The sequence below is a fragment of the Prionailurus viverrinus genome, chromosome B2 (assembly GCF_022837055.1).
Source record: "Prionailurus viverrinus isolate Anna chromosome B2, UM_Priviv_1.0, whole genome shotgun sequence".
Lineage (NCBI taxonomy): Eukaryota > Metazoa > Chordata > Mammalia > Carnivora > Felidae > Prionailurus > Prionailurus viverrinus.
Genome location: NC_062565.1, coordinates 61,451,975 through 61,470,221, shown reverse-complemented (window position 1 = coordinate 61,470,221; position 18,247 = coordinate 61,451,975).

The window sequence follows — 18,247 nt, the reverse complement described above, 5'->3', positions numbered from 1 at the left end:
GCTTCTTGGTCATTTGACAGTCTTTCTTTTTAAATGTCTGTACAAATATTTGTCCACATTAAAAAAAATTTTTTAACATTTTTATTTATTTTTTGAGAGACAGAGAAAGACGGAGCACAAGTGGAGGAGGGGCACAGAGACAGAGAGGGAGACACAGAATCCGAAGCAGGCTCCAGGCTTTGAGCAGTCAGCACAGAGCCTGATGTGGGACTCAAACCCACAAACTGTGAGATCATGACCTGAGCTGGTCTGACACTTAACCGACTGAGCCACCCAGTGTCCCCAAATTTTACCCACTTTTTTATATGATTGTTTGTCTTTTATTGTTGAAATGCATAGATAGATGACTCATACATAGATGGGTTTTAGGGGGTTAAACTATCTTTGTCAGCTGTAGTATTACAAATCTATTCTTTTAGGTTATGGCTTCTTTATTCATAATCATAATGACTTTTTAGCAAAGTTTTTAATTTTGATGAAATTTAATGTATTTGGTCATGAGGCATCATTCCTTTAACATATTGTTGGGTTCGCTTTGCTAATACTTCTTAAATATTTTGGTTTTACGTTTATAGGTATCTTAGTACTTTTTTTTTTTTGAGTTGGGGAGTTATGTGTTTTTCAGGTTTGCTATCAGGCTTATGCTAGTCTCATAAAATCACTTACAAGTGTTAACCGCTTTTAAAAAAAAGGATGTATATTATTGACATTATTTCTTCAACAAATGATTGAAAAAATTTACCAGTGAAGATATTTGGATCTGGAAATGAGTGAAAGTGTGTGTTTGTGCATGTGTGTGTCTCGAAGGGCAGGATGATGTCAAAGACTTTTAATTAGCATTTCTATATTTAACAGATTCAGGGATTTTCAGGTTTTCAATTTACTTTGTTGTCATTTTTTAAGTGCTGTGTTTTATAATTATGCTGCTTTATCTAAATTGTCAAATCTGTTAGCATAAAGTTACTAATCATATACTGCTGTTATTAGTTTAATATCTAAATTATGTAGTGAAGTCTCCTTTGTTATTCATGATATTGGTAATTTGTGATTTGTTTTTTCCTGGTTAGTTTCCTTACGTATTTAACCATTTTCATGAAAAACTAATTTAAAATTTCCTTTGAAATTGTCTGTTGTTTGTCCATTTACTATTTCAATATTTTAGTTTTCATTTTTGTATTTTCTATCTTCTAGTTATGGTATATTTTCAAAAAAGCTGAGATTTTTTTAAAATGTTTATTTCATTTGAGAGAGAGACTGAGTGAGCAGGGGTGGGTCAGAGAGAGGGAGAGAGAGAATCCCAAGCAGGCTTTGCACTGCCAGCACAGAACTTGACATGGAGGTTGATCCCATGAACCACAAGATCATACCCTGAGCTGAAATCAAGAGTCAGATGCTTAACGGACTGAGCCACCCAGGCGCCCCTACTTATGTTATCTTTAATTTTCTCTTTGTTTTCTAACCTTTTCATGTGGAAAAACAAGTTAATGATTTTATACCTTTTTTTCCCTAATATAACATACACAATTTCCATTTAACTTTTTAAGATGCAGCCTCTTGAAAAACTAAGAATTATAAAATGTTTCTTTTAGTTTTGGTATTACTTTTTTTCTTGATGTTAATTTGTTTGACAAATATAAGCATACCCTTTCCTTATGTGTATATTTAATCTGCCATATCTTTTTGTATCCTTTTTTTAGAAACCGGTATTTTTGTTTAAAATATGTTTCTTGTAAACCATATACAGTTGAGCCTTGCTTTTTAATCCAGTCTTATAATTCCTATATGTTAATTTTTAATGCAATTATTGATAAATTTAATGTACTGGTGTTTGTTTTTTCTTTGATTTGTTTTCTTTATGCGTGATTTTAGTGAATCATGTACTTATATAATTGACTATTTCCTTTTAACTGTATTATGCCTCTAAACATTATAGCTAGAAGGTAATTCAGAAGCTATAATATCCACCTTTATCTTATTATCTAAGTTGAAAAGTATTTCAACTACTTCAGAAGTAATGTAAGAACTCTAGGGCACTATGCTTTCCTTACTCTTTGCTCTAATATCACAAAATTCAGATCTTCATAAAGTATAAATTCAACAGTACATAAACTTTTTTCTTTAAACAGTCAACAGTTTGTTATGAAGGTATTAGTAGGTATAATTTAAATGTTCTTTCATATTTACCTTTCATAGATTCTTCATTACTCCCTGAAGATTTGGCTTTCTTATTATATATTTTCTTTCTTTCAACTTGGAAACATTCTTTTCTTTCTTTTTTCTTTAACACATCTTGAAGCTCTAGATTGCTTGAAAAAAAAATGTTCACATATTTAATACTCTCCTTTGGGGGAAGTATTTTTTTCTGGACATAGAATAATTCTACACTGCTTATATTCTTGCATTCCTTAAAAATGTGTATCCAATATCCTCTGACCTCCATTTATTCTGATGAGAAGTCATTTCTCCTGGGGTGGCTTTTTAAGATTTTTCCTTCATCTTTAGTTTTTAGCAGTTTTTCCATGATTCATATAAGTGTATTTTTCTTTCCATTTATCATTTTAAGGGTTCACTTGATTTCCCGCTACTGGCAGCTAATGTATTTCTTTTATTTTGGACAATTCTTGGATAACTATGTATTCTTCCTTTTTCTTTGGGATTTCAATTATACATCTATTAGATCATTTGATATTGTCCTACGTAACACTGTGTTTATAGCTTTTCATTGAATTGAGAAAATTTCTCTTGTGCATTCTTTAAGTTTATGGAATTTCATCTCTGCTATCACAGTGATAAGCCTTTATCTCTGATATAGTATTTTTCAGGTATAGCAGTATACCATTTTTATTTCTTTTTTATTTATTCCATTTCTCTGTTGAAAGCAAATGCATATATATATAGATAGAAATACAGATAGATATAATCTTTTGCCTTTTCCACTAGATATTTTTATATAAATGAGCCTGATAATAGCATCATCTGGGCCATTTGTGGTTCTGCTTATATTACATGTTTCTTCTCTTGACATGGGTTACCTTTTCTTCTTTCTTTTTATTTCTTATATATTTTTTAATATTGTATGAATCATCAAGTATAAATGGTAGAAACTATATTAAATGATATTTATACTCAGAAAATTTCTTTTTCAGGCTTCTAGTATTCAATAAGTATTGTTGAGACAATTTTATCTATACTAGGTACATATAGCATTTTTGTTGCTTTGGATATTGTTCACCACTGTATCTAAATTTTTTGAGTGGGATCAGAAATTTTCATTGAAATTTGAAATCTGAAAACCAGAGATATTTGAGAGATATGCTTATGTTTTAAAGCCCAAGTACCAGTTTACAAACAGCACAGATATCACACTGCTTTAGAACCTGGCTGCCAGCTTTTCTTGGGACTTTGCTCTCCTATCCTGACCCTGACATTTTCTCTCTTTTTCCTCTTTTGTAACTGTTTTCTTTTTGTCTTATTCTCTTGTCTTCTTTCAGGCTTGGAGGGTGGTGTGCATATATCCTATCAATTCTCTGTGACAATTCTCTCAGTTTTCTTCTCTGAGCTTTAACATGTTATGCTAATATATATATAGATACTGTATCTGTCAAAAATTTAAAATTTGATTCAGGAGATAGAGGACAATGTAGATGTATCAGAGCTCTATTATACATAAGGGAGTATTAGCAAGTACTATGCAAAATAAGAAATATTCATAGGTATTTTGCATATTTAAATTCCAAAGTTAACTGAAAGAATAAATAATGCAACTATTAAAATTTGAGAGACATACTTAAAAAGGAATATGGGTATTATGTAAGTAAACAAATTTATTACTTTTACAGAGGAGAATCAACAGTATCTACAGTTTATTCTGAAAAAAATGAATATTTAAAATTTTAGAGGTTACCAAAGAAAGAAAATGGCTAAAATTTGCACCTTGGGGAGATGCATTGATTATGGAATGATGTAAAGCAGGGAATCATTTCATTTCATGAACAGTTCTTTACATTACCCGATTTATTGTACACCCTTGGTATTCTGGTGCTTTTCACTATGGATTACAAAAACCAAAAGAAGACTGGGGGTTGGGAGTGGGCTATGGGGCCAATATGCAAAATATATTCATTTTCTGGGTCAAAAAAGAATAATGGGTCTTTGAACATGAGAATAGAGGTTTGTATTCACAGATCTGCCTAGTGATATGGCTGAAATTGTAAGCCCTAGTGAAATGAGATCAGAGAAATAGAAAATAATGCCTATTCTAGCAATGAATGTGCAGTATATCCTTAAGTTCAGAGAAAATAAAGTTTTATTTCATGAACTTCTTTTTGATAACCCCTAGGCAAATAAGATAAGAAAAAGAAAAAAAAACTGGTTTGTGATTGAAGTACCAGACTGACTTGTATCACTGATTTTCATATCTTTAGTTTATTTTGGGCTTTCATAGGAGGATAATAAGAATTATGTGCAATAAAATATGTGTTTATATGCAAAGACAGGACTAGAATATACTTTAGGTAGGTGATGCTTCTCTTCTTCAATCTCTAGCTAGGATCTAATGGCAATAGCTATATTTTCTGCTTGAATTCTCTATTGTAGAGATGGTATGAATTTAATTAGAATACAAAGATCAATGGATTGAGATACATACAGATGAGTGTATCCAGATAGAATAGCTAATATTGATGATCACATGTATACAGAATGAATATAAAGAGAAAAAGGATATATAGGCATATTTCCATGAGAAAGATAATAGGAGATTGGGAAAATAAGTTATAGTCAAGGGGTAATTTATTTAAATCAATGCAAATTAAACCTTCAACTCTTCACACAGATATGATGCATAAATTAAGAATGGTAGTAGTGCAAGGCTTATGTTTGGAGCTTACTTTAGCCAAGACAGATTTTTATCATTTCATCATAGCTGTGAAACAACAGAAGCAGCTAGTATTAGGTCACTGCAAGTGAGTGACCCATGACAATGCATTGTGAATTTGAGCTCATTTTCCTTCTGTCCACTGCCTGAAGAAAAGTGCTCTTTTAGTTTTTCCTGGTTCTATGAGTAATAGGGAAGATAATTGGGATGTGTGTTTAGAATAGTATTAACATGCTGATGTCTTTTATCAGAAAGTTTTCAGTTATAGGGCATAAAGGTTATTAACTAGCAGAAGTTATACTAATAAGCTATGGAAATGAGAGTGTGCATTAACTTGCAGTAATGAGAATTTATCAAGAATAGGTGAAATTCTGGGGTGAAGGTATTTAAAATTTTTTGGGAAAATTCAGTTAGGTGTTTCTTAAAAAGTAAGTAAATGGCACATAAGTGAGATCATGGAAAGACTTAGAGAGGCTTCAACTCTAATACCTGGTCTACACTATTTAATGGTTTCAGTGACCTAATGACAGTACACATTTAGGAAAGCACACTCATTGTTCTGTTAACAGGTCATATATTTTGGCATTCTATCATGTATAAATGCAAAACCTGTTAGTTACTTCAATATTAATCTTGATAACTGAAACCCCTTAAAGGAAGGAAATGCAAATTTCAGGTTCTTATAATTAATTCTGTCTCCTAGGACACATTTTGCAACCCATTTTGAATATAAGCGAGCTCGAATTACTTTATGGTAAATAACCATCTAAATATCAACTTACCTTAGAAATCCTGTAAGGGGGTTATATAATGTCCATATGATGTTCTCTTAACCTGAAGATAAGATGTGAGGCTGAGTCACAGAGGCTTTAGGTCATTCTGCAGTGGGAGAATCAAAGAATATGCCCTCTCTGGCTGTCTTATAGTATTTTCCTGAGAAGTACCTCTTGTAGTCATAGGTGGAGATATTGCAGTGCTTACTGTGATTTAAGTTTTCTGACACATATGTTTCATAGAACTCCACATAAGAATGCAAAGTAGTGGTGTGTGAGAGGGAAGATGTGGGGAATGGGAGGGGGAGTATAGGAATGGCAATGGGAATGGGAAATGGAAATCACAGAGAAGTAGATGGGCTGTACAAAAGAAAATGTAGCAGTATTTATTGCCATAGGGTGCTCAATCTTGCGGGTCCAGAGAGGTTATCTAATTTTATGTCATTTCTTGATGTGCATTTCACAATCTTACCCCATCACAGACAGTGAAAACACAGTTCATTTCACACACGTTTAAAAAAATACAAAATAGAATAAACTATGTAAATTTCTGCCACTTATCATAAAGGTATATTGTTTAATGAAAATTTGTCTTGTTTTATCTATTTATCTTTCCAGCTATGCAATAATCACACCAAAATCAACATTGTTATTAATGGTATAAACTACTACCAAATATATTTCCTGGGTATTGTCAGGTAATATTGTTCCCCTGAGATCATTCTAAGTATCTACTAGAAAGAAAATTTTAAATAACCAAAATTGAGTAGAAAGACATCAACATAAAGACTTGTGTTGAGTATTAAATATATGGTAAGATATCATAGAATACATAAAAAAATGGGCTATTAAAAAGAGGAGGTGATACTATGAAAGTATGAAAAAGATATGATTGAAAATATAATATCTTTATTGTCATACATATATACATACATGAATACATAAAAATTAAGGAGAATAGGTGTAGCACATGCAAAAATTTAACTATTTTCAGTAATTTAATGATGATTTTAGTGTATTATCATTTCAAGATATTGCATTAAAAAAGTGTGATTACACAAATGAGTAATCAGAGGTATTCTATTTTTCATTATTCCTTCTACCAGTGGGAATCCTGGATGATTTTCTGTGTAAATATTTGTGGAATAAAGGAGATAGATATATATTATAAAAGATATTAAGTAAAACCCATATGGTATTGGATTTGTCCATCAGCCTAAAACTGTAGGCAAAAATTAGCAAATATATGTATAGCAAAACATTAAAATTAAAATATATGTATTAGCAAAACATTAATTTTATATGATGAGTTTTCTATGTACATAATCTCCCTAGGATTTGTTCACTGAAATGTTCTAGAACTAATAAGCAACAGTGGCAATGAAGATTCATAGAGTCCTAATGGTGCTCATGCAATATAATTTTCTATCAAAAATATTATTAGGTCTTTTTGAAGAAATTGTTGGCTCAAGTTTGGTGTTCAAGATAAGCATACATCTTGATATGCTAGATAGAAATATCAAAGTATTAAAGTCAACTAGGGTCATCAGAGGAACAAAGGAGCCAACTTGAAGGTATTCGCATTTGCCAGTGATGTGGCATTTTAAGCTTCAAAATGGATAAAAATTACAATTGCATAGATTAAAGCCAACAAATATATTTAAATTCATGAGTTGATAATTATTAGTTGGTCATTTACAGAGATGAGAGGAAGCAAATTCATCATACTGAAAATTGAGAAAATCAAAGAACATAACCAGGCATTTATCCTACGTCTAATATATGCACTAAACCTTATAGACATAAGGAAGAAGGTCAAAAAATTATTCAAAATTATTCCAACCAGTAAATGAAAACAAAAAGACAGAAAAAAAAGAAAAATGGAATACTACTATTTTGTGTCCACTCCCAATAATGAATAGATGGACATTGAGCATTACATGCTATTCTTCAAAAATAGCAAAACCGGACATTATGTGTATCCTGATAAATGAACGTAAAACCACCCAGAGTCTTACAAAAGGAGATGAGCCGAAACAGCTTCAAGTCTCTGTATGTAGCTGCCAAATAACATAAAACAGAGACATATATGTCACTGCTACATGAGTATGTAGTCATAAAAACCCAGAGAATGTTATATGCCAACGTCTCTAAACACTTATGAATTGGATTCATGACTGTGTTTTAATAAATAATGTGTAATTTATTATAGTCCACCTATAGGACATGGTATTTTGTAGGTTTTGTTCCCCCTCTTATTCTTCTTCAAAATTATCTTGACTGTTCCTCACTCTTATACTTTCTTATGAATTGGAGATTAACTTATCAAATTACTTGATGACAGAGGTTAAATTTCTCTGACATTTTTGTATGGAACATTTTTTCCACAAATTATAAAATATACTGTTTTTATAGAATTTTTAAAATTTTTATTTATTTTGAAAGAGAGAGAGAGAGAGAGAGAGAGAGAGAGCACGAGTGGGGGAGAAGCAGAAGGAGAGGAAGACTCAGAATCTGAAGCAGGCTCCAGGCTCTGAGCTGTCAGCACAGAGCCCAATGCAGAGCTCGAACTCATGAACAGTGAGATCATGACCTGACCCAAAGTTGGATGCTTAACTGACTGAGCCACCCAGGCTCCCCTAATATTTACTGTTTTTAATGGCATCTTCATTAATTTTTTTCATAATGTCAGTTTTTTCTTTGCCTTTCTTAGATTTCATTTTTGCTACTTTGATGGGACTTGAATGAAGTAATCTTTAAATTTTGTTTCTGAATTTATTATTCTCTTTGTCTAAGGATTCTATTGGCTGTTGAATACTACTAATATATATCAAAAATCTTTCTAAACCATTTTATTAATTAATTCTAACAGTTGTTCATTGATTCTCCTTCATTTTCACTTTGTATTCCCTTCTAATTCTGTTCCTCCATCCTTGTAATCCTTCTTTCCTTACTCCCTCCATTTGTTTCTTTTCATTATTTTTGTTTTCTTATTAAATTTTTAATGTAAAAATTACAAGTTGATTTGTGTGTGTGTGTGTGTGTGTGTATGTGTGTGTGTGTGTGTATGTGTGTGTGTGTGTGTGTATCATTGTAGTGATAAGAATAATGGCAGTCTTCCTGAAGATTTTATGAGTTACATTTCAGGGTAAAATAGTATATGGCTTAAATTTTGATACTATATATTTCTTTGTTGATTTCTACTTTCTTGATTGACTTTCCTCTAAATAAGCAAAACTCTGCTTTCTTCCAACTGTTTATGGATCCTCACTTTTTCTTATTTTACTATGTTGTCAAATATTAACAATTATTACAATTTTGGCATCAATCCTATTTAATTCAGTTGTTGTAATTAAAAAATATTTCCAATTCAGTTTACATGTATTTGCTTTTGGCTTTTTGCCATAAAGGACAATGGTCTGTCTATAGTATTTTTTTTCTCTATTTTCAATGATTTGTGTTAGTATCAAGGTATAATAGCTCTAATAAATTAATTAGTTTATTAAATTAATCAATAAATTATCTACTCTTTGTTATTTTCTGGAAAATCACAAGATCATGATTATGTTATTTTTTTTTCCCTTGAAATTTTGGTACTTCTTGCCATTGAAATCATATGGTCCTTTGTTTGTCTGGTTTTATTTCCTGTGGATAGATGTACCTACCTCCTGAGAAGCGCCCACTTTTACCAGTTTCTTGTGTCTTCCAAGGGTGATAATGGAGAACCAAACTCATATCCTACCCTTCATCGATTGATATTTATGCATTCTTTTCATACCATAGGATGCTCACATGCATGCAGGTGATGATGCTAGATGTGGTCTGTTCATCTCTCCAAACAGCTCTTCGTTGGTTACTTCTTAAACCTACACATGTGCATATAGCAGCACAGCCCATACCTGGGATAATGAATACTAAGATTCCATGAAGTCCTTTGATTTAGAGTGGAGTCTTTAAGGGGTAGGGAATTCTCAGGTCCTGGGCAACAGATTTGTTTTAGAAGGAGGCCATGGCTCCAGGTCGTCATGCTCACTGCTTTATTCTCCTTTATTCCCCTTTTCCATCCCTGCCAGTCCTTGTCTTATGTCAAGGGGTGCAGCTACATAAAGGCAAGCACTAGGCTGTCAAATTCTTGCCTCCATAATACACAACTACTGGCTGTACTTTAAGGTTATTATGAGGTAGAAGAGAGCCTTTCTCTGACTTAGTCTGTGTGGGAACAATGAGAAATGTAAATGGAGGCACTGATGTATGAAAACCAAAGGATGTTTTGAAGTAAAGTAATAAACACATTAAATACTTCAAATAGATCTAACTAAGAAAATAAGACTACACATTGCCTTTAATGACATGAATTGCCAAAGCCATTTCCGTGACATAATTAGGGTAGATTGTAATAGATTTTATAGCTTTTGTTATAATTACAGTATCTCTTAGCCACAGGGAATGTTCTAATTCTCTTCATGTTTAGTTGTATCTCAACTCAAACATGTAAATTGAGGGACCTTCTCCATGAGACTTGGAATAAAGAATTCTGTTTATTTTAATTTAGTTCAGATACTATATCATGAATCCTTGTATTTCTGTTATCTACCTAACACTGGGCTTGGCCCTTTTTCACTCTATAAATATTTATTGAGTTAGTACCACTGAATAAGGACATCTGTCTATTGTCAGGTTGATTGTCTACCATTGCTGAAGCCATCATTTTATCACCATTAACTTGGGGGAAAAATGCCTGGTTTGATGTATTATCTTTAAAGTTTAGGCACTGGTGAGCCAATTCATCTCAAATAGAAGTCTCCAGAAAGTCACATTCTCAGCTGCCTGAAGAAACAAGCTTATTGAGATAATTGAAAACAATTTCAAAGACTACTACAAAGCAAATCTTACCTATTTCAGTGACTGAAAATTGAGAAATATATCAAAGTTTACCTGTGGCATAAAAGAAACAAGAATACGTGAACATCACAATTCTCTTCCTTGTCACAATATTTCTAACACTATAATATAGCAGTGACTATTAACCACATGTTTGAGTCATTTTTTGTCAACAATTGCCACCATTTCCCCAAAACCAAGCACAAAAATTGGTTAGTTTATACAATTCCTATTTGATATTTTTCTTGAATCCAACTTAAGTTGTATAGTGCTTCTTTCCCCCTCTTTTTCTCTCTTTTTACAGTTTAGTAGAGAATAACATATTCCACAGTAGTACAAAGAGATAAAAGTTGTTCTCCCTAATTTCTTTTACTCCAGACCTCTTTGAGTTTGTCACAATTGTCTAACAAAACAGCTGCCTAATGTTATAAAATTCCTAGAGCAAGCATGGAGAACATAGGGGTAAAAATGCTAGACAGGAGCAGAGATTTTACAGTTTCTATCCCATCACTGAAGCCAATTGGTTTTAAAATGTCAGCTGTCTTTTTTGTCCTCCTTGAACAAAGTTTTATTGCACTAGGAAGTGGCTTTGAATTTCACTGGAGTTGAACACTTTGTATCTTTACAGGACAAGCCCTAAAGCATGATTTTAGTAATTGTTGAAGAATTCACTGTTCATACAAAGAGTTGCAACCTTGAATCTGAAATTTCTTTTAGTATACCAAAACATTACCAACTCTGAAGCTTTTGGTTTTGACTTATCATTCTAATGCCTCCTTTCCTTTAGAAATTCACATGTTCCCTTCTCATTTTGCTCCACAAAGTTAGCAAATGAAAAACAGCCTTAAATTTTTTTAGTGTCCTTAATTGCCCACAAAGTTGGTTTTATGTCTTAAAAATGTTGGAGTTACCTCACTATAACTAGTAAGAGCATTTTACAAGGAGAATTTTTTAGAAATAAAATAAGTGTTTACTTTTTGTATCTATAATTCTTTTAATTTGTGGACCTGGGCTTCTCAATTTTTTTTCATGTAAATAGTGAAATAGACATGTAGCCTTAAATTTTAGCATAGCTGGAGAAGATATATATTTTCTCCAATACATGGAAATAATATTATATATGTGCATATTCAGTAATATCAGAATTTATAACAGACCTATTTACTTGTAAGTTGATTTTTCTAGAGAATCATTGTTCTTGGCAGCAAGCACAGTAATTTGATGATCCAACACTATTACTTAGACTATAATAATTATGACTACCTGAGAGGCTAAAATCCCACCTGACTTGTTTTTCTAGGACATTCACATACGTCTTTACAAATATATCCCACTGAAGGGGCGCCTGGGTGGCGCAGTCGGTTAAGCGTCCGACTTCAGCCAGGTCACGATCTCGCGGTCCGTGAGTTCGAGCCCCACGTCGGGCTCTGGGCTGATGGCTCAGAGCCTGGAGCCTGTTTCCAATTCTGTGTCTCCCTCTCTCTCTGCCCCTCCCCCGTTCATGCTCTGTCTCTCTCTGTCCCAAAAATAAATAAACGTTGAAAAAAAAATTAAAAAAAAAAACAAATATATCCCACTGAAGCGTTAGTGGAAAAAAAGACTTGATAATAATATTTAGATAGTCAGTGAGGCCAGGGGAGAGGGGCATTGATACCAGAGTTCCAAGGTCCAGAAGGGAGGAATACTCCAAGCAAAGAGAACAGAAGGGTGCTGAGAGATTAGAGCAGCCAGGGCAATACAGAAATATTTATTTAAACAAAATCTGTTCCTGCCTGAGTAATATTATTGCCAACAGACACACACGCTATGGAATCCTGGATAAATTAAGGTATATTAACTAGGCTTTGGTTAACAAGTTTTGCTACTTTAAAAGTAAGATAGGTTTAGCAAGGTAAATGCTGATATTTCCAGTTCAGCAAATATTGATTAGTGTCAATTATCTACAGAAAAAGTCATTTTGTTTTTAGATAGAGGCAAGGAAATAGGGGCACTTTTGTATGTAGCCCTACTACATAGAAGTGTATGTATGTACATACTTAAGTATGGGGAGTAGTTGGCAATATGACTCCGGACTTCAAAATCTATGCAGCATACTGAGAGAAAGATTTACAGGGGTTAGCATACAGATAGTATCTGTGGCCTCAAGATTGAATAATCTCAATGAGATTAGGTCTGTGGAGTAAAACAACACCAAACCTGGAGGTTTTAAATGTCTTCATTTAAGAATACCTTTAATATTTTCCTCTACCTCAACAAACCTGAAAACTAAAATGTTAGAGGGTGGAAGAGGGTCAATAAAGTATCCTCCAGATTGAGAAGTCACTTTAAGACCAAAAAACAAAGGAAGCTATTCAATACTGTTTACACAGACTTAATTCAGGATAGCTTACTGACAGAAGGGAAAATCAGATGAATAGTCCTGGTGGTACTCAGCCATTCTCTGTCTCCATTTTCTATGGCTATTTTCCACCTAGTCCAGATCTTGATGCTCACCTCTTATGGACTGAGGAGCATGGTGGTGAAGTCTCAGGATAGTTATCTGGAGCGGGCCTTCTATGCACCAGCCATCTCTACTAGTTAACTAAAGTGGGGATTTCTCTGTGCCAGTACTCTCTACTAGTTACCTAAAATGGTGCTTTCTGTCCACTCCTTTAAGGAAGATCAGAAACATCCTTCCCATATTCCAGGCAAGGGCATACATTAACCTCCATGGGGTCTAGAACATGTAGCCCCCAGGGAGATCATTCATGGGCATGGACAAGATGGAGGACCAAAGATGGAATCAGTGTTGTCAGCACTCTTAGGTAAGAGTACATACTTCAGGGAACCAAGATGGCAGAACAAAATGGAAATTGTTTTTGTGTCTCTTGTCCCTGAAATGCAGCCAGATCAACACTGAACTTTTTTGCACACCTAAGAAAACTGATTTGAGGATTAACACAACAATCTGCACAACCTGAGCCACAGTACTTAGTAGGTACATGGCACAGAGAGGTGAACAGGGGGAGAGAGAAGCCAGGGAGAGCAGAGAGCTGTTTTTGCTTGCAGAGAGAGTATAGGAAAAGCACCCCCTACCCCCCAGAAATAAAAGCAGCTGGAGAGAAAATGGAAAAGTGGAAATAGCCATAGGAACTGAACAAAAAAGGGAGAAAGGAGAAATTAGAGGGTTTAAATTCCATTAATACTCTATAAACAGGAGGAGTGCAGAGTCTGAAACTCCACAGCTTGATACCTGGCAGTGCTCTGGTAGGAAGGGTGAATATCCAAGAGCAGAGAGCAAGTCTGAGGCCCACACAGGGAGATGCGGTTCCACTGCTGAGAGGACATTTGGTAGAGGCTGTGCAGCCACCCCACAGGCAAAGGTCCCAGTGGACCCCAGAGAACAACCACATTCACTGGTGCTGGAACAAGGACATTAAGGGGGAACCTGATGCCAGATGTGTGTTATGATTTTCCATAAACCCAGAAATGCTGCTGCCTCAAGATTGTGGGAACTTTTTCTGGGATGGTCTGGAACCCGGTTGCAGTCTCTGGGCATCAGCATGGGTGCAGTCTTGTGAGTCTTCCTGGGGGTGGGCTGACCCTACCTGGCCATTGCTCAGTGAGACCCTCACCCAGAAGGTCTGAGTGGGTCAAAGCTGCAGTCCCTCATAAGCGAGCAGTTGAAAAACACAGCCCATTTGAGATAAAACTCAGGAGGGAGGTGCCGCCTGGTAGGTGATGGCTTGGTCATGGACAGTGTAGAAGCGGGGAGTGGACAGAAGCCAGAGACAAAGGATTGATTGCCAGTCATGAAGAGCACAGATTTATGATACTATAGACCGGGTAGCTGGGTGATGCCATTTTCACCCCTCCCACACATGTGCAACAGCAATCCACCCTAGTAAGCTAAGCAGTACCATCTAGTGAAGAATGGACCAGTTACCCTAAGCCCCATCCAACTGGGCCAATAGTACTTATGACAAGTACAAGTACTCCTTACTTTATGGACTGGACAGTGCCTCATAGCTTCACTTCTATGGGAAACCAGATGTAATTTCAAGCGTACTTCATTCTGTTCTCTTGTCCTTTTATTCAATTTTTTTATTTTTCTTTTCTTTTATTATTCTTGAATATAGAAAGATAAAAAATCTATTTTCATTTTCTATTTTTTTTTTAAATATTGTTCTTTAATTTTTCTACTTTGTTTTTACTTTTTTGCAAATTCTTAAAATTTTATTTTACTTTCAACATTCATTTTATTCTATACTATTGTATTCATTTTTGCAAATATTTAAGTGTTTTACTTTTTTCCCTTTTTTCTTTTTTCTTTTTTTCTTTTCCTTATCTTTCCCCTTTTTCAATGATCTATCAAGTTTCTTTCAACAACCAGACTGAAATACACCTAAGATCTAGCATAATTTATTTGATTTTCTGTGTTTTTTTAAATTTTTTAATTATAATTTTTTTTACTTTATCAATTCCTTTTGTTCCTCCAAAGTGACAAAATGAAGGAATTCACCCCAAAAGAAAGAACAGGAAGAAATGACAGCCAGGGACTTAACACAGATACAAGCAAAATGTCTGAAAAAGAATTTAGAATCACAATAATAAGAATACAAGCTGTGGTTGAAAATAGATTAGAATTCCTTTCTGCAGAGATAAAAGGAGTAGAAGGTAGTCAGGATGAAATAAAAAATGCTATAACTGAGCTGCAATCTTGAATGGATGCTAAGGCGGCAAGGATGGATAAGGCAGAGCAGCAAATCAGTTATATAGAGGACAAACATATGGGGAATACTGAAGCAGAAAAAAGAGGGAGACTAAGGCAAAAGAGCACAAAATAAAAGTTAGAGAACTCAGTGACTCATTATAAAGGAATAACATCAGAATCATAGGGGTCCCAGAAGACAAAGAGATAGAAGAAGGGGTAGAAACTTCATGTGAGCAAATCATAGTGGAAAACTATCCTAACCTGGGGAAAGACAGAGATCCATATCCAGGGAGCACAGAGGACACCCATTAGATTCAACAAAAACTGACCATCAACAAGGCATATCATAGTCAAACTCACAAATACTCAGACAAGGAAAGAATCATGAAAGCAGCAAAGGAAAAAAGTCCTTAACCTATAAGGGAAGACAGATAAGGTTCTCAGCAGACCTATCCACAGAAACTTGGCAGGCCAGAAGGAGTGGAAGGATATATTCAATATGCTGAATCAGAAAAATATGCAGCCAAGAATTCTTTATCCAGCAAAGCTGTCATTCAGGATAGACAGAGAGATAAAAAGTTTCCCAGACAAACAAAAATTAAAGGAGTTCGTGAACACTAAACCAGCCCTGCAAGAAATTTTAAGAGGGATTCTCTGAGGGGAGAAAAGATGAAAAAAAAAGTCTAAAAGACCAAAAGCAGTAAAGACTAGAAAGTACCAAAGAATTCTACCAGAAACTTCAACTCTACAGGTGACAAAATGGCAATTAATTTGTATCTTTCAGTACTCACTCCAAAAGTTAATTGTTTAATGGGTCCAATCAAAAGACATAGGGTAACAGAATGGATAAGAAAACAAGATCCATCTATATGCTTTTTACAAGAGGCCCATTTTAGACCTAAAGACACCTTCAGATTGAAAATAAGGGAATGGAGAACATTCTATCATGCTAATGGTCAACAAAAGAAAGCCAGAGTAGCAATACTTATATCAGACAATCTAGACTTTAAAATAAAGACTGTAACAAGACAAGAAGAAGGGCATTATGTCATAATTAAGGGGTCGATCCACCAAGAAGACCTAACAATCGTAAACATTTATGCTCCAAATGTGAGAGCACCCAAATATATAAATCAATTAATGACAAACGTACAAAAACTCATTGATAATAATACCATAATGGTAAGAACTTCAACACCACTTAGAGCAATGGACACATCATCAAAACAGAAATCAACAAGGAAACAATGGGTTTGAATGACACACTGGACTGGGTGGACTTAAAAGATATATTCAAAACATTTCATCCTAAAGCAGCAGAATACACATTCTTCTCAAGTGCACATGGAACATTCTCCAGAAAAGATCACATACTGGGACACAAATCATCCCTCAACAAGTACAAAAAGATTGAGATCATACTGTGCATATTTTCAGACCACAATGCTATGAAACTCAAAATGAACCACAACAAAAAATTTGAAAAGATAGCAAATACTTGGAGACTAAAGACCATCCTACTAAATAATGAGTGGGATAACCAAGAAATTAAAGAGGAAATTAAAAAACACATGGAAGCCAATGAAAATGATAACAACATAGCCCCAAACCTCTGGGATGCAGCAAAGGCGGTCCTAGAAGGGAAGTATATAGCAATCCAGGCCTTCCTAAAGAAGGAAGAAAGGTTTCAGATACACAACCTAACCTTACACCTGAAAGAGCTGGAAAAAAATAGCAAGTAAATCCTCAAACCAGCAGAAGACAGGAAATAATGATTAGAGTAGAAATAAATACCATCGAAACAAACAAACAAAAACTCTCCACAAAACAAACAAAGAAACAAAACAAAGCAGATCAATGAAACAAGAAGCTGGTTCTTTGAAGAATTAACAAAACTTATAAACCATTAGCCAGTTTGATCAAAAAGAAAAAGGAATGGATCCAGATAAATGAAATCAAGAATGAAAGAGAAGAGATCACAACCAATACTGCAGAAATAAAACACAATAATAGGAGAATATTATGAGCAATTATACACCAATAAAATGGGCAATCTGGAAGAAATGAACAAATTCCTAGAAACATATAAACCACCAAAACTGAAACAAGAAGAAATAGAAAATTGGAATAGACCCATAACCAGGAAAGAAATTGAATTAGTAATCAAAAATCTCCCAAAACATGAGTCCAGGGCCAGAGGGCTTTCCAGGGGAATTCTAGCAAACATTTAAGGAAGAATCAACACCTATTATCTTGAGGCTGTACCAAAAATTAGAAATGGAAGGAAAACTTCCAAACTCATTTTATGAAGCCAGCATTACCTTGATTCCAAAACCAGAGACCCCACTAAAAAGGAGAGCTATAGACCAATTTCCCTGATGAACATGTGTGCAAAAAATACTCAGCAAATATTAGCCAACAGGATCCAACAATACATTAAAAGAATTATTCACCATGACCAAGTGGGAATTCTACCTAAGATGCAGGACTGGTTCAGTACCTGCAAAACAACCAATGTGATTCATCACATCAATAAAAGAAAGAACAAGAACCACATGATCGTCTCAAGAGATGCAGAGAAAGCATTTGACAAAATACAGCATCCTTTCTTGATAAAAACCCTCAAGAAAGTAGGGATAGAAACATCATACCTCAAGATCATAAAAGCCATACATGAAAGACCCAATTGTAATATCATCATCAATGGAGAAAAACTGAGAGCTTTCCCCCTAAGGTCAGGAACACGGCAGGGATGTCCACTCTCACCACTGTTAATGAGCATAATACTGGAAGTCTTAGCCTCAGCTGTCAGACAACTCAAAGAAATAAAAGGCATCCAAATCAGCCAGGAGGAGGTCAAATTTTCACTCTTTGCAGATGACATGATACTCTATATGGAAAACCCAAAAGATTCCACCAAGAAACTGCTAGAACTGATCCATGAATTCAGCAATGTCATAGCACATAAAATCAATGCACAGAAATAGGTTGCATTCCTATACACCAACAATGAAGTGACAGAAA